This window comes from Gymnoscopelus braueri (genome assembly GCF_963280865.1).
Source record: "Gymnoscopelus braueri genome assembly, chromosome: 17".
In the NCBI taxonomy this organism is placed as follows: Eukaryota; Metazoa; Chordata; class Actinopteri; order Myctophiformes; family Myctophidae; genus Gymnoscopelus; species Gymnoscopelus braueri.
Window position 1 is genome coordinate 2,080,209 of NC_137617.1, and position 16,254 is coordinate 2,096,462.

General features: G+C 43.7%; 1 pseudogene across 1 annotated transcript; it reads left to right on the forward strand.

Annotated features, from left to right (window-relative positions):
• The first annotated feature begins 10,406 nt into the window (after window positions 1–10,406).
• LOC308104624 (leucine-rich repeat-containing protein 3B-like) lies at window positions 10,407–13,226 on the forward strand (annotated as a pseudogene). The gene is made up of 2 exons: window positions 10,407–10,483; window positions 10,703–13,226. The product of its transcript is annotated as a leucine-rich repeat-containing protein 3B-like (transcript).
• The last annotated feature ends 3,028 nt before the right edge of the window (window positions 13,227–16,254 follow it).

Here is a 16,254-nt window from a genome sequence, read left to right on the forward strand (position 1 = left end):
ATTTAGTCCCTGTCTCTTGGAAAATCTGAATCTCAGGTAAAAATTTTTGATAGGATATAATATCATTTTTTTAGGTCATAATCTGAGAAATAAATCAAATAAAAAGAACCAAATGATAGCTTTGTTCTCCAATCTATTTATTTGATGCCACGTTAATGTCACAAAGCAGTGGTTCTCCAAGTGGGGTCCAGGGACCCCCCAGGGGTCCTTGACTCGGGGGTCCAGGCCAGGGGGTCCCTAGCAAGATGATATACAGTTTAAACTCTTAAGCCCTATTTTTATATTTTGGCTACTTGAAAGTAACTGATATACAAACTCACAACGCATTGTGCATTGCGACACAAACAAATCGGGACAAATTGACAGGAAAGGACATTTTTGGGCATGATGTTTTATTTTATGTTTACCTTAATGATACACAATGCCTTTAATTACGTGTCAGAGTGGATTCTGAAGCTGGAACGTTAATACGCTATTGGAAAATGTTCCTTGTTTTCCACACAGGAACTTCTAAACAGCTTTCATGATATTAATGAAACCTACTGTAATATCTGGCCTGAACATTGAATCATATTCTAGGACGCTGTAGCTGCTGGCTGTTGACTTCAAAGAGCTGCGTTTGGCAGGAAAATGTTTACATTTGCTGTGGGATATACAGTAGCTTACAAATAATGGTGATGGTGGACGATTACTTAGAAATATAATGTATAGACCACAGCCTTTACCGTACATTATATATTATGTATAGACCACAGCCTTTACCGTACATTATATAATCAAGATTTGTTATTATTTGACCTTATGAGAACATGTAATCTCATTAATAACATAATAATGTTATTATCCTACAGTAGCCTATATACAGTAGAATGTCTTAACCCCGTGGAAAACATACTGCCAAAAGACCAGCCTTGGCCTAGTCCTGACATATAACATACAATGCAGTAAAAACCCTGTGGTTGGTGGGTCACAACTTTGGAGTGGAAAAGTGATTCTCATTTATGGTTTAGAAAGGTTGCATGCTTTAAACGCACGCTTAATTTGCTGTCGTTACTTTGGAAAAAATTTACTTTAACTAAAAAAAAAAGGGCGTCCTGATGCTCCTGTGACGCACACAGCTTTTCAAAACCCTGAAACGAAAATATTCCTGGAAAATAATACCCTTTATTATCAGGTGGAGGGTTACGTAAACAATCTAACATGTTTAATTTGAGTCTGCTATTCGTCTTCTCTAAAGACTTTGTGTGGAAACAGTTTTACTTCATTGGCTTTTTCACATGGTTGCCCAAATAACAGCTTTACAGGTCATTATGTTGTTTTGATAAAAGGGTCATTTCTAGCAGCAAACCAACTCCCTATCGTGTTGGTTGTAAAACAGAGAGTCACAGATGGACCGATGCTTATGGTTTATGGACAACAGAAGTCATAGATTGAAACTCTGGATGATGATGATGATGATGATGATGATGATGATGATGATGAAGATGCTTCAAGGTTCATGGAACCAGGGAAGTGAGGCCTTGCAGTCCTGCTCCTTGCCTGAGTGTTGAGATCTGTCTCTAATGTCTTTAATACTAAAGGAATGCTTTCTGGACTCCCCATAAAGCTTCTTATCTATAATGTATAACTGCACCCATGTGTGCACTGTACAGAACTAACGTTTCTTCCCTCAGTGTTTCATGTTTATGGTCTTGTTGTCTTTGATCAACTTTAATGTCAAAGTCAAACTCTGTGGATTGTAAAAAAAAAAGAAAAGATCAGACATGTTACGTAAAGCACAATGGACACGTTTTTAAATGTCAGATTCAATCGAGTTTTTTGTAGGTGTTTATCGTGGTTTTCTCGTGTCCTTGACCAGTGAATCCTGTTCAACTTATTGCCTTCCTTCCTAATGCTTGTGTTAAACAGAGAAAAAAGAAAAAAGATTCTTACTAACGGTGTCCCTCCATCTTTAAAAGAAGGCGTCGAGGCAGTTTGATACAGAGGAGAGCTGGGATTGTATAGTAATAGTAATTATTTCAGCTGCAGTGTGAGGAGTCGACAACAAACAACCCTGTTCCAGCTCTGTGGTGAAAATGCAGATGTGTGAACGCATGATTAGAATTTAGTGTGTGTGTGTGTGTGTGTGTGTCATTTAATAATAAAATAATAATAATGAATTGCATTTATATGGCGCTTTTCTAAGTACTCAAACTTACTCAAAGCGCTTTACAATGGTTCATTCATTCATACAGGGGGGGGCATTGGGAGGTGGAGCGGCGAACAGTCGACGCCAGCGTCCCCACTTTTCCCACATTCACACACCAATGGTGGCAAGCTAGCGCCGACCGAATCATTGGAGGCAATGTAGGGTTCAGTGTCTTGCCCAAGGACACTTCGACATGTGGACAGGAGGAGTTGGGATTCGAACCGCCGACCCACGGATCAATGGACGACCTGCTCTACCTCCTGAGCCACAGCCGCCCTAACGATTAACATTTGAGAAAGTGACAGCAAGCAAGCAGGGCTCTGCCAGGAAATGATTATCTTCACAGAAAGAGAAGCATATTCATAAACAGTAGGCCTGCTTTGCATTACTATTCAGTAGATATCTGATCATCCTAACACACAATATGAATAACATGTCAGCCAGGCAGGGCGGTGCGTTATTGAAAGCCAACATTGTGTGAAGTTTTCATATTAAGACTCATGGTGAGGTGTTTCTGAAAAGAATAATAAAAAAGATAATAATAAATAGATATCAAACAAACAAAGAATGTACATTATTGATAGTTAGATCAATAGATATAAGGACACGTGTAGCTAGAGCCAACTAGATTAAAATGTAAATAGGGGAATGTTATTGTTGTCAGATACCTGAAATCCCTTTAATTAGTCTTTGAATGTTGCTACATGCACCAGCGAGGGGGGGGTAATGCCTATGTTCCCTCAGCCCTATGTTCCCTCAGCCCTATGTTCCCTCAATCCCTAACAATTTTATTTTATCCAAATTAGTCCCTATGTTCCCTCAGCCCTATGTTCCCTCAACCCTATGTTCCCTCATCCCAAATTAGACCCTATGTTCCCTCAGCCCTATGTTCCCTCATCCCAAATTAGACCCTATGTTCCCTCGGGCTCCCCAAGGTATCCCCCAAAGGTATAAAGGTATAAGACTATATATAGATATATTATTATAAGTTATAAGACTTCATAAACTTTGTTATAAGTTGTTATGCATGATTATGAAAAGTGGTATAAGGCCTTATAAGTGCATTATTATGCAATATAAATGTGATTATAATGCATTATAGACCCGACCTTAATATATAGTCTTACCCTCCTTTTTTCCTGGTATGGCATTCTGGGCCGTGAGACCTGTCTCCCCCCACCACACACACACACACACACACACACACACACACACACACACACACACACACACACACACACACACACACACACACTCTTCTTTACACCGATGATGATGGTGACCACAACATTAAATTGTACGTGTTGAAAGCATATGTTCTGTTCATATGTCACGAGGAAAACTTGAGGGAATATAAGTTTTGGTTAGAACTGATTCAAAACTAGAAAAAGTGCTCCTCGGAGCACAAGTCTCTGCCAGGTCAGGTAGGTTATTGTGGCCTCCTGGTGGCGCTATAATAGGCCAATGTGAAAAGGGTTCCATTTCTTCTTAGGCTTTTCACAGCAATCGGACACTGCATTCATGATTTTGTTCCAAAAATGTGGTTTGCTAAATTAGACCTGCTGGTGGCGCTACAACAGGCCAATGTGAAAAGGGGGGTATTTCTTCCTCAGCCTAGTGGGAATGTGCGTACAAAATTTCACGGAAATCGCACTCTGCGTTCATGATTTGAGGAATTGTGTTCAAAACGGACCTATCCTGCAAACTTAGTAAGGCAATGTTAGGCAAGTAGGATGGAATATGAAATATCGGACACATCCATCTTGATCACATGACTATAGAGATACTGTGTACCGATTTGCGTGTTTTTTGGACAGAATCTGAAGGAGTAAGAAGAAAACATTTGTGGACAACAGATAACATCTTCACTCTTCGAAGTCAGCCAGCATATTCCCTTGCTAATGTCACATGGCTGTATAAACCACACAGGCCTTGATTGGCTTGCAGTCCCTCTCACCCCATCAGTAACATGATTGGCCAAACTTAATTGCTTTGACCTGGTCAGCTAAGACACATTAAACTATATGTATAGTTTCTCTCATCAATTCAAATTCAAACAGCTGTGAAACTGACTGATGTTAAATTATATTGATAATTGTCTCCACCAGGCCGAAAGGCATGGCGAGAGAGTATGTTTTGCCCACTGTCCGTCCGTGTGTGTCCGTCCTTCTGTCTGCGAGCAGCTAATCTACGCCACCGTTGGCCCGGTCGCTGTGAAACTGCGCACACACACTCCCTGGATGCCACAGCAGAACCTCTGCCCCACATTTTTTAGATCAGCCTGTCATAGCGCCACCATGAGGCCGACTTTTGCAAAACACATTTTTTGATATTACTCCTACAGATTTTGTCCAAACAACATGCAAATCGGTACACAATATGTCTATAGTCATGTGATCAACACGGATCTGTCCGATTTTCCATATTAAATCCTGATTGGCTAAGATTGGCTTCCAAATTTTGCAGGATTGGTTCATTTTCAACAAAATGCCTCGAATCATGAACGCAGCATGCGCTTTCCGTGTTTGTTTTTCACGTAGATTACCACTTGGCCCAGGAAGAAATGCCACTTGAAAACTTTCAAATCAGCCTCATGGTGGCGCTATAACAGGCCGATTCACGTTTTTAGCTATAACTGCACCGATCTGCATGAAACTTTGCACGCACACTCCCTAGAGGCCAAGGAAAAACCTTTGTCCTGCATTTTTCACATATGCCTTTTAGAGCGCCACCAGGAGGTTGAGTTTTGTAAAACACATTTTTTGCTCTTACTCCTTCAGATTCTGTCCAAAAATAATGCAAATCGGTACACACAGTGGCCCTCATTTATCAACGCGGTGCAGCCCAAATAATGGGCGTATGGCGAGATCACCGCACCTTTCGGCATTTATCAATATATCCTGACGTGGGCTTCATCCTACCGTACGCTGAGATCTCACGTCTGGTCGAGACCAGTTGTTGACGTTGGCTGCGCCCGTTTATTCCATTCTAGACCTGCGGAGCAGCATTGTCTGACTGTCTGACAGGCATCTGGACACATAATCCACTCCTAAATGTATATCTACACTAATAAATAATCCCTGTGAAAATATAACATTTTATAAAGTAATTTAAACAAACTGCTTTAACAGTCATTCAGTTGCATTGGCTATTTTAAAATAGCAGATCTGCAAGCTCAAAAACGGGTCGCATCGCGACGTGTTGTGAGCTTGTAGATCTGCTATTTTCAAAATATACAGCTCTTCTGCGAGCGCATTTTCGGGACTCCCGACGATCTTTTCATGGACAGTGAGGTGTACAAACGTACAGTAGCTTGTCCTATGTTATGGAGTTATGTCATAGAGAGTTTTGAAGACTACAACCTGGCTGGGTTAAGGATATAAACCCGACGCTCCAATCTCTTATTAACGTGGCGGCACGGTGACGAATCACTGCCGCCCGTCTGAGTCTCACAGGGAATATCCTACATGACTGCTTGTGCACTGCTCGGTATGGGTCAAATACATTAATATACAAACGTATTCCATTCATGGCGATGTGATTGGTATCATAATATGTCATTCATGTAGGCTACAAGCCTACGTGACAAAGATTGTACCGCTACGGTACGGATTACATGATAAACACAGCTGGGCGGGCGTGTGTGTGTGTGTGTGTGTGTGTGTGTGAGAGAGAGAGGGGCGTGTGCGTGTGCGTGTGCGTGTGTGGCGAGGCGAGGCGATCGGGGGAAACTCTTTCTTATTGGCTTTTGATGTCTGTGGTCGTATTCTGGTTCTTCTTCATGTCGTAAAATCGGGGCGTTTTGAGAATATTTAAGGGCGTGTTATTTAAATGACGCTCGTTTTCAGACGTGAGATTTATCAAAGCTCCGACCTGATGTACGCCAGGATTGGCTGTGTAGGATAAACGTTGATAAATGTGACTTCGACGTTGGTGTACGGCCGAATATATGGAAAAATATAAGCCGGTTTATACGCTCCGTTGATAAATGAGGGCCAGTATCTCTATAGTCATGTGATCAAGATGGATGTGTCCAATATTTCATATTCCATCCTACTTGGCTACATTGGATTCCAAAGTTTGCAGGATAGGTCCGTTTTCAACTAAATTCCTCAAATCATGAACGCAGTGTGCGATTTCCGTGAAATTTTGCACGCACATTCCCACTAGGCCGAGGAAGAAATGCCACCTTTTTCACATTGGCCTGTTATAGTGCCACCAGCAGGTCTAATTTAGCAAACCAATTTTTTTGGAACAAAATGCCTCAAATCATGAATGCAGTGTCCGATTGCCGTGCAAGGCCTAAGTAGAAATGGCACCCTTTTCACATTGGCCTATTATAGCGCCACCAGGAGGCCACAATAACCTACCTGACCTGGCGGAGACCTGTGCTCCGAGGAGCACTTTTTCTAGTTTCTCATCAATTCAAATTCAAACAGCTGTGAAACCTATAGCTACCTATAACAACAGCTGCAAAGAATTACTGATCATTGCAGTGAACTATTGAACTTTTATCACAGCTAATAAAGTAAAATATTAATAATAAATATAGCTGCAAGCAGCAATAAGCGGTTTCGAGGGATAAGGCAGAGACGGGAAGAGGCAGGCAGAGAGCGAGAGAGAGAGAGAGAGAGAGAGAGAGAGAGAGAGAGAGAGAAAGAGAGGCAGTTAGAGAGAGAGAGAGGGAGGGAGAGAGAGAGGAATGCAGACAGACAGACAGACAGACAGACAGACAGACAGACAGACAGACAGACAGACAGACAGACAGACAGACAGACAGACAGACAGACAGACAGACAGACAGACAGACAGACAGACAGACAGACAGACAGTGAGAGAGAGACGGACAGACAGTGAGAGAGAGACAGACAGACAGACAGACAGACAGACAGACAGACAGACAGACAGACAGACAGACAGACAGACAGACAGACAGACAGACAGTGAGAGAGAGACAGACAGGCAGACAGTGAGAGAGAGAGAGACAGACAGACAGACAGACAGACAGACAGACAGACAGACAGACAGACAGACAGACAGGCAGACAGACAGTGAGAGAGAGACAGACAAGCAGACAGTGAGAGAGAGACAGACAGACAGGCAGACAGACAGACAGGCAGACAGTGAGAGAGAGACAGACAGGCAGGCAGACAGACAGGCAGACAGTGAGAGAGAGACAGACAGGCAGACAGACAGACAGACAGGCAGAAAGTGACAGAGAGACAGACAAGCAGACAGACAGGCAGACAGTGAGAGAGAGACAGACAGACAGGCAGACTGTGAGAGAGAGAGAGAGACAGACAGGCAGACAGACAGACAGACAGACAGACAGACAGACAGACAGACAGACAGACAGACAGACAGACAGACAGACAGACAGACAGACAGACAGACAGACAGACAGACAGACAGGCACACAGGCAGACAGGCAGACAGTGAGAGAGAGGCAGACAGACAGACAGACAGGCAGACAGACAGACAGACAGACAGACAGACAGTGAGAGAGAGGCAGACAGACAGGCAGACAGACAGACAGACAGACAGACAGACAGACAGACAGACAGACAGACAGTGAGAGAGAGGCAGACAGACAGGCAGACAGACAGACAGACAGACAGACAGACAGACAGACAGACAGACAGACAGACAGACAGACAGACAGACAGACAGACAGACAGACAGTGAGAGAGACGGACAGACAGTGAGAGAGAGACAGACAGACAGACAGACAGACAGACAGACAGACAGACAGACAGACAGACAGACAGACAGACAGACAGACAGACAGACAGACAGACAGTGAGAGAGAGACAGACAGGCAGACAGTGAGAGAGAGAGAGACAGACAGACAGACAGACAGACAGACAGACAGACAGACAGACAGACAGACAGACAGACAGACAGACAGACAGACAGACAGACAGGCAGACAGACAGTGAGAGAGAGACAGACAGACAGGCAGACAGTGAGAGAGAGACAGACAGGCAGGCAGACAGACAGGCAGACAGTGAGAGAGAGACAGACAGGCAGACAGACAGACAGACAGACAGGCAGAAAGTGACAGAGAGACAGACAAGCAGACAGACAGGCAGACAGTGAGAGAGAGACAGACAGACAGGCAGACTGTGAGAGAGAGAGAGAGAGACAGACAGGCAGACAGACAGACAGACAGACAGACAGACAGACAGACAGACAGACAGACAGACAGACAGACAGACAGACAGACAGACAGACAGACAGACAGACAGACAGACAGACAGACAGACAGGCACACAGGCAGACAGTGAGAGAGAGGCAGACAGACAGACAGACAGGCAGACAGACAGACAGACAGACAGACAGTGAGAGAGAGGCAGACAGACAGACAGACAGACAGACAGACAGACAGACAGACAGACAGACAGACAGACAGACAGACAGACAGACAGACAGACAGACAGACAGACAGACAGACAGACAGACAGACAGACAGTGAGAGAGAGGCAGACAGGCAGACAGACAGGCAGACAGTGAGAGAGAGGCAGACAGACAGACAGTGAGAGAGAGGCAGACAGGCAGACAGACAGACAGACAGTGAGTGAGAGGCAGACAGACAGACAGACAGACAGACAGACAGACAGACAGACAGACAGACAGACAGACAGACAGACAGACAGACAGACAGACATACAGACAGACAGACAGACAGACAGACAGACAGACAGACAGACAGACAGACAGACAGACAGTGAGAGAGAGGCAGACAGACAGACAGACAGACAGGCAGGCAGACAGTGAGAGAGAGGCAGACAGACAGACAGTGAGAGAGAGGCAGACAGGCAGACAGACAGACAGACAGTGAGAGGCAGACAGACAGACAGACAGACAGACAGACAGACAGACAGACAGACAGACAGACAGACAGACAGACAGACAGACAGACAGACAGACAGACAGACAGACAGACAGACAGACAGACAGACAGACAGACAGACAGACAGTGAGAGGCAGACATACATACAGACATACAGACATACAGACATACAGACAGACAGACAGACAGACAGACAGACAGACAGACAGACAGACAGACAGACAGACAGACAGACAGACAGACAGACAGACAGACAGACAGTGAGAGAGAGGCAGACAGACAGACAGACAGACAGGCAGACAGTGAGAGAGAGGCAGACAGACAGACAGTGAGATAGAGGCAGACAGGCAGACAGACAGACAGACAGACAGTGAGAGGCAGACAGACAGACAGACAGACAGACAGACAGACAGACAGACAGACAGACAGACAGACAGACAGACAGACAGACAGTGAGAGGCAGACAGACAGACAGACAGACAGACAGACAGACAGACAGACAGACAGACAGACAGACAGACAGACAGACAGACAGACAGACAGACAGACAGACAAGACAAAACATTATAATATTACATAGGGCTGATGGAACATAAGGCTGAAGGAACATAGGGCTGAGGGAACATAGGGCTGCCTGAGGGAACATAGGGTCTATTTTGGGATGAGGGAACATAGGGCTGAGGGAACATAGGGTCTGTTTTGGGATGAGGGAACATAGGGCTGAGGGAACATAGGGCTGAGGGAACATGGGGCTGAGGGAACATAGGGCTGAGGGTACATAGGGTTGAGGGAACTTGAGTACGCTCCCGTCTGAACCAGCTTTCTGTGTGTTCATTTATGTGCTAAAAGACATAAAAAACCACTTCCAGCCAAACCTGGCGTTTCCTGTAGTTTAACAAGTACTCACATCTTTTTACTCAAGTAAAAGTATCAATACTGCAATGTAGAAATAATACAGCTGTTACAAGTAAAAGTCTGGAATTCAAAATGTACTTGAGTAAAAAGTAAAAAAAAGTATTGGTATCAAAATGTACTTAAAAGTACCAAAAGTAAAAGTACTCCGTTATGCAGAATGTCCCCATTTCACAAAGTTTTCAAATGTAATAAATGTATTCAAATCAATTGAAAATAGCTGATCTACAAACTCACATTGTGAGCTTGTAAATCTGCTAATTTCAAATGGCCTAAATATATATATAGGGCTGAAGTTGTTAATGTATGTGTTTTGTAATAATAATCAAAATATACAAAGTAACTAGTAACTAAAGTTGTCAAATAATTATAGTGGAGTAAAAGTACCATTATTTGCCTCTAAGATGTAGTGGAGTAGAAGTAAAAGTACTGAAAATTGGTGTTTGATGCTGTGCTTCCAGGTGCAGCTCCCGTTGGGCCAATGGGAGGAGAGGACGGGTGCTGAGGACTCGTCTGCACTGGTGGAAGAAGTACTCCCTTTTTTTCTCTTTTTTTACTCAAGTAAAAGTATCAATACCATAATGTTAGAAATACTCTGTTAAGGCCTGAATTCAAAATGTTACTTAAAACTACAGAAGTATTGGCATCAAAATACTGTATATTGAATGTACCAAAGTAAAAGTATTGCTCAATTCATCAGTAAGACATATAATACATGAATGAATGAAGGATGTACTTCTTGTCTCCAGGATGGGCTGTGTGTGAGGAGTGACCACCAGGGGGCTCTGGGGTCTCGGGCCCCCCGGGCGGGATGCAGCGGTATGACTCTTCTGGACCTCCTCCCCATGGTGCTGCTCCTGCAGAGCCTGGTCCTCATGGCCCTGTGCTTCCCCTCCGCCTCCATGTGCCCCAAGGGCTGCCTGTGCCAGCGGGCCGACGCCCACCTGCACGGCCTGAACGTCACCTGCACCCAGTCCCGCCTGAAGGAGGTTCCCCCGGACCTGCCGGTGGACACGGTGCTTCTGCGGCTGGACCACAACCAGATCGGCGCCGTGCCGGACCGCACCTTCCACGGCCTGCGTCTCCTGCGGAAGCTCAACCTGTCCTACAACGCGGTGGAGACGCTGAGCGAGGGCGCCTTCAGCGGCGTGGAGGCCACGCTGCAGGTGCTGGACCTGTCGCACAACCGCATCACTTCGGTGATCACTCTGCAACCTGGCCAAGCGGACCACGGACTACGCCATGCTGGTGACCATGTTTGGCTGGTTCGCCATGGTCATCTCCTACGTGGTTTACTACGTACGGCAGAACCAGGAGGACGCCCGGCGACACCTCGAGTACCTCAAGTCACTCCCCAGCAAGCCCAAGAAACCTGACGAGGCTGATGACATCAGCACTGTGGTCTGATGACATCACTGATGACACCAGCACTGTGGTCTGATGACATCAGCACTGTGGTCTGATGACATCACTGATGACATCAGTACAGTGGTCTGATGACATCAGCACTGTGGTCTGATTACATCACTGATGACATCACTAATGACATCACTGATGACATCATCACTGTGGTGTGATGACATCACTGATGACATCAGCACTGTGGTCTGATGACATCACTGATGACATCGGCACTGTGGTCTGATGACATCACTGATGACATCGTTAATATTTTTCATTGGTTCAATATTATATTTATAAAAACCCACAGACACACTTAACCACTTTCACTTTCCCACTTTTTGCAAAAATAGATTGCCAAAACATGGCCGATCTGTGAGCTTGCAGATCAGCTGTTTTCACTACTTTGGACGCTCTCGTTTGAGGAAGTTTACAAAAAGTTAAATAGAAGGTTTCTGCCCGTATGAAAGGAAGCAGAAGAATACAGATGAGATGTTAATGGACCAGGGATGTTGATGGAACAGGGATGTTAATGGGACAGGGATGTTAATGGGACAGAGATGTTAATGGGACAGAGATGTTAATGGACCAGGGATGTTCATGGAACAGGGATGTTAATGGGACAGAGATGTTGATGGAACAGGGATGTTAATGGGACAGGGATGTTAATGGGACAGGGAGCCACTAATTAAAACATCAAGGTGAGGTTCAGGCTTAAAGCTGTTGTGGAACATTGCTCTCTTAATGTCCTCCCCAGAATGTCAAGTTCAACAACGAACCTGAATCATGTAGAAACAGTCTCTAAACAGACTCTACAGTCAGTACGAAACCAAGAATGGCTTTTTATTACAAAAAACAACCCTAAAATGTTGGGAAGATTTAGTCCCTGTCTCTTGGAAAATCTGAATCTCAGGTTAAAATTTTTGATAGGATATAATATCATTTTTTTAGGTCATAATCTGAGAAATAAATCAAATAAAAAGAACCAAATGATAGCTTTGTTCTCCAATCTATTTATTTGATGCCACGTTAATGTCACAAAGCAGTGGTTCTCCAAGTGGGGTCCAGGGACCCCCCAGGGGTCCTTGACTCGGGGGTCCAGGCCAGGGGGTCCCTAGCAAGATGATATACAGTTTAAACTCTTAAGCCCTATTTTTATATTTTGGCTACTTGAAAGTAACTGATATACAAACTCACAACGCATTGTGCATTGCGACACAAACAAATCGGGACAAATTGACAGGAAAGGACATTTTTGGGCATGATGTTTTATTTTATGTTTACCTTAATGATACACAATGCCTTTAATTACGTGTCAGAGTGGATTCTGAAGCTGGAACGTTAATACGCTATTGGAAAATGTTCCTTGTTTTCCACACAGGAACTTCTAAACAGCTTTCATGATATTAATGAAACCTACTGTAATATCTGGCCTGAACATTGAATCATATTCTAGGACGCTGTAGCTGCTGGCTGTTGACTTCAAAGAGCTGCGTTTGGCAGGAAAATTTTTACATTTGCTGTGGGATATACAGTAGCTTACAAATAATGGTGATGGTGGACGATTACTTAGAAATATAATGTATAGACCACAGCCTTTACCGTACATTATATATTATGTATAGACCACAGCCTTTACCGTACATTATATAATCAAGATTTGTTATTATTTGACCTTATGAGAACATGTAATCTCATTAATAACATAATAATGTTATTATCCTACAGTAGCCTATATACAGTAGAATGTCTTAACCCCGTGGAAAACATACTGCCAAAAGACCAGCCATGGCCTAGTCCTGACATATAACATACAATGCAGTAAAAACCCTGTGGTTGGTGGGTCACAACTTTGGAGTGGAAAAGTGATTCTCATTTATGGTTTAGAAAGGTTGCATGCTTTAAACGCACGCTTAATTTGCTGTCGTTACTTTGGAAAAAATTTACTTTAACTAAAAAAAAAAGGGCGTCCTGATGCTCCTGTGACGCACACAGCTTTTCAAAACCCTGAAACGAAAATATTCCTGGAAAATAATACCCTTTATTATCAGGTGGAGGGTTACGTAAACAATCTAACATGTTTAATTTGAGTCTGCTATTCGTCTTCTCTAAAGACTTTGTGTGGAAACAGTTTTACTTCATTGGCTTTTTCACTGGTTGCCCAAATAACAGCTTTACAGGTCATTATGTTGTTTTGATAAAAGGGTCATTTCTAGCAGCAAACCAACTCCCTATCGTGTTGGTTGTAAAACAGAGAGTCACAGATGGACCGATGCTTATGGTTTATGGACAACAGAAGTCATAGATTGAAACTCTGGATGATGATGATGATGATGATGATGATGATGATGAAGATGCTTCAAGGTTCATGGAACCAGGGAAGTGAGGCCTTGCAGTCCTGCTCCTTGCCTGAGTGTTGAGATCTGTCTCTAATGTCTTTAATACTAAAGGAATGCTTTCTGGACTCCCCATAAAGCTTCTTATCTATAATGTATAACTGCACCCATGTGTGCACTGTACAGAACTAACGTTTCTTCCCTCAGTGTTTCATGTTTATGGTCTTGTTGTCTTTGATCAACTTTAATGTCAAAGTCAAACTCTGTGGATTGTAAAAAAAAAAGAAAAGATCAGACATGTTACGTAAAGCACAATGGACACGTTTTTAAATGTCAGATTCAATCGAGTTTTTTGTAGGTGTTTATCGTGGTTTTCTCGTGTCCTTGACCAGTGAATCCTGTTCAACTTATTGCCTTCCTTCCTAATGCTTGTGTTAAACAGAGAAAAAAGAAAAAAGATTCTTACTAACGGTGTCCCTCCATCTTTAAAAGAAGGCGTCGAGGCAGTTTGATACAGAGGAGAGCTGGGATTGTATAGTAATAGTAATTATTTCAGCTGCAGTGTGAGGAGTCGACAACAAACAACCCTGTTCCAGCTCTGTGGTGAAAATGCAGATGTGTGAACGCATGATTAGAATTTAGTGTGTGTGTGTGTGTGTGTGTGTGTGTGTGTCATTTAATAATAAAATAATAATAATGAATTGCATTTATATGGCGCTTTTCTAAGTACTCAAACTTACTCAAAGCGCTTTACAATGGTTCATTCATTCATACAGGGGGGGGCATTGGGAGGTGGAGCGGCGAACAGTCGACGCCAGCGTCCCCACTTTTCCCACATTCACACACCAATGGTGGCAAGCTAGCGCCGACCGAATCATTGGAGGCAATGTAGGGTTCAGTGTCTTGGCCAATGTGAAAAGGGGGGTATTTCTTCCTCAGCCTAGTGGGAATGTGCGTACAAAATTTCACGGAAATCGCACTCTGCGTTCATGATTTGAGGAATTGTGTTCAAAACGGACCTATCCTGCAAACTTAGTAAGGCAATGTTAGGCAAGTAGGATGGAATATGAAATATCGGACACATCCATCTTGATCACATGACTATAGAGATACTGTGTACCGATTTGCGTGTTTTTTGGACAGAATCTGAAGGAGTAAGAAGAAAACATTTGTGGACAACAGATAACATCTTCACTCTTCGAAGTCAGCCAGCATATTCCCTTGCTAATGTCACATGGCTGTATAAACCACACAGGCCTTGATTGGCTTGCAGTCCCTCTCACCCCATCAGTAACATGATTGGCCAAACTTAATTGCTTTGACCTGGTCAGCTAAGACACATTAAACTATATGTATAGTTTCTCTCATCAATTCAAATTCAAACAGCTGTGAAACTGACTGATGTTAAATTATATTGATAATTGTCTCCACCAGGCCGAAAGGCATGGCGAGAGAGTATGTTTTGCCCACTGTCCGTCCGTGTGTGTCCGTCCTTCTGTCTGCGAGCAGCTAATCTACGCCACCGTTGGCCCGGTCGCTGTGAAACTGCGCACACACACTCCCTGGATGCCACAGCAGAACCTCTGCCCCACATTTTTTAGATCAGCCTGTCATAGCGCCACCATGAGGCCGACTTTTGCAAAACACATTTTTTGATATTACTCCTACAGATTTTGTCCAAACAACATGCAAATCGGTACACAATATGTCTATAGTCATGTGATCAACACGGATCTGTCCGATTTTCCATATTAAATCCTGATTGGCTAAGATTGGCTTCCAAATTTTGCAGGATTGGTTCATTTTCAACAAAATGCCTCGAATCATGAACGCAGCATGCGCTTTCCGTGTTTGTTTTTCACGTAGATTACCACTTGGCCCAGGAAGAAATGCCACTTGAAAACTTTCAAATCAGCCTCATGGTGGCGCTATAACAGGCCGATTCACGTTTTTAGCTATAACTGCACCGATCTGCATGAAACTTTGCACGCACACTCCCTAGAGGCCAAGGAAAAACCTTTGTCCTGCATTTTTCACATATGCCTTTTAAAGCGCCACCAGGAGGTTGAGTTTTGTAAAACACATTTTTTGCTCTTACTCCTTCAGATTCTGTCCAAAAATAATGCAAATCGGTACACACAGTGGCCCTCATTTATCAACGCGGTGCAGCCCAAATAATGGGCGTATGGCGAGATCACCGCACCTTTCGGCATTTATCAATATATCCTGACGTGGGCTTCATCCTACCGTACGCTGAGATCTCACGTCTGGTCGAGACCAGTTGTTGACGTTGGCTGCGCCCGTTTATTCCATTCTAGACCTGCGGAGCAGCATTGTCTGACTGTCTGACAGGCATCTGGACACATAATCCACTCCTAAATGTATATCTACACTAATAAATAATCCCTGTGAAAATATAACATTTTATAAAGTAATTTAAACAAACTGCTTTAACAGTCATTCAGTTGCATTGGCTATTTTAAAATAGCAGATCTGCAAGCTTAAAAACGGGTCGCATCGCGACGTGTTGTGAGCTTGTAGATCTGCTATTTTCAAAATATACA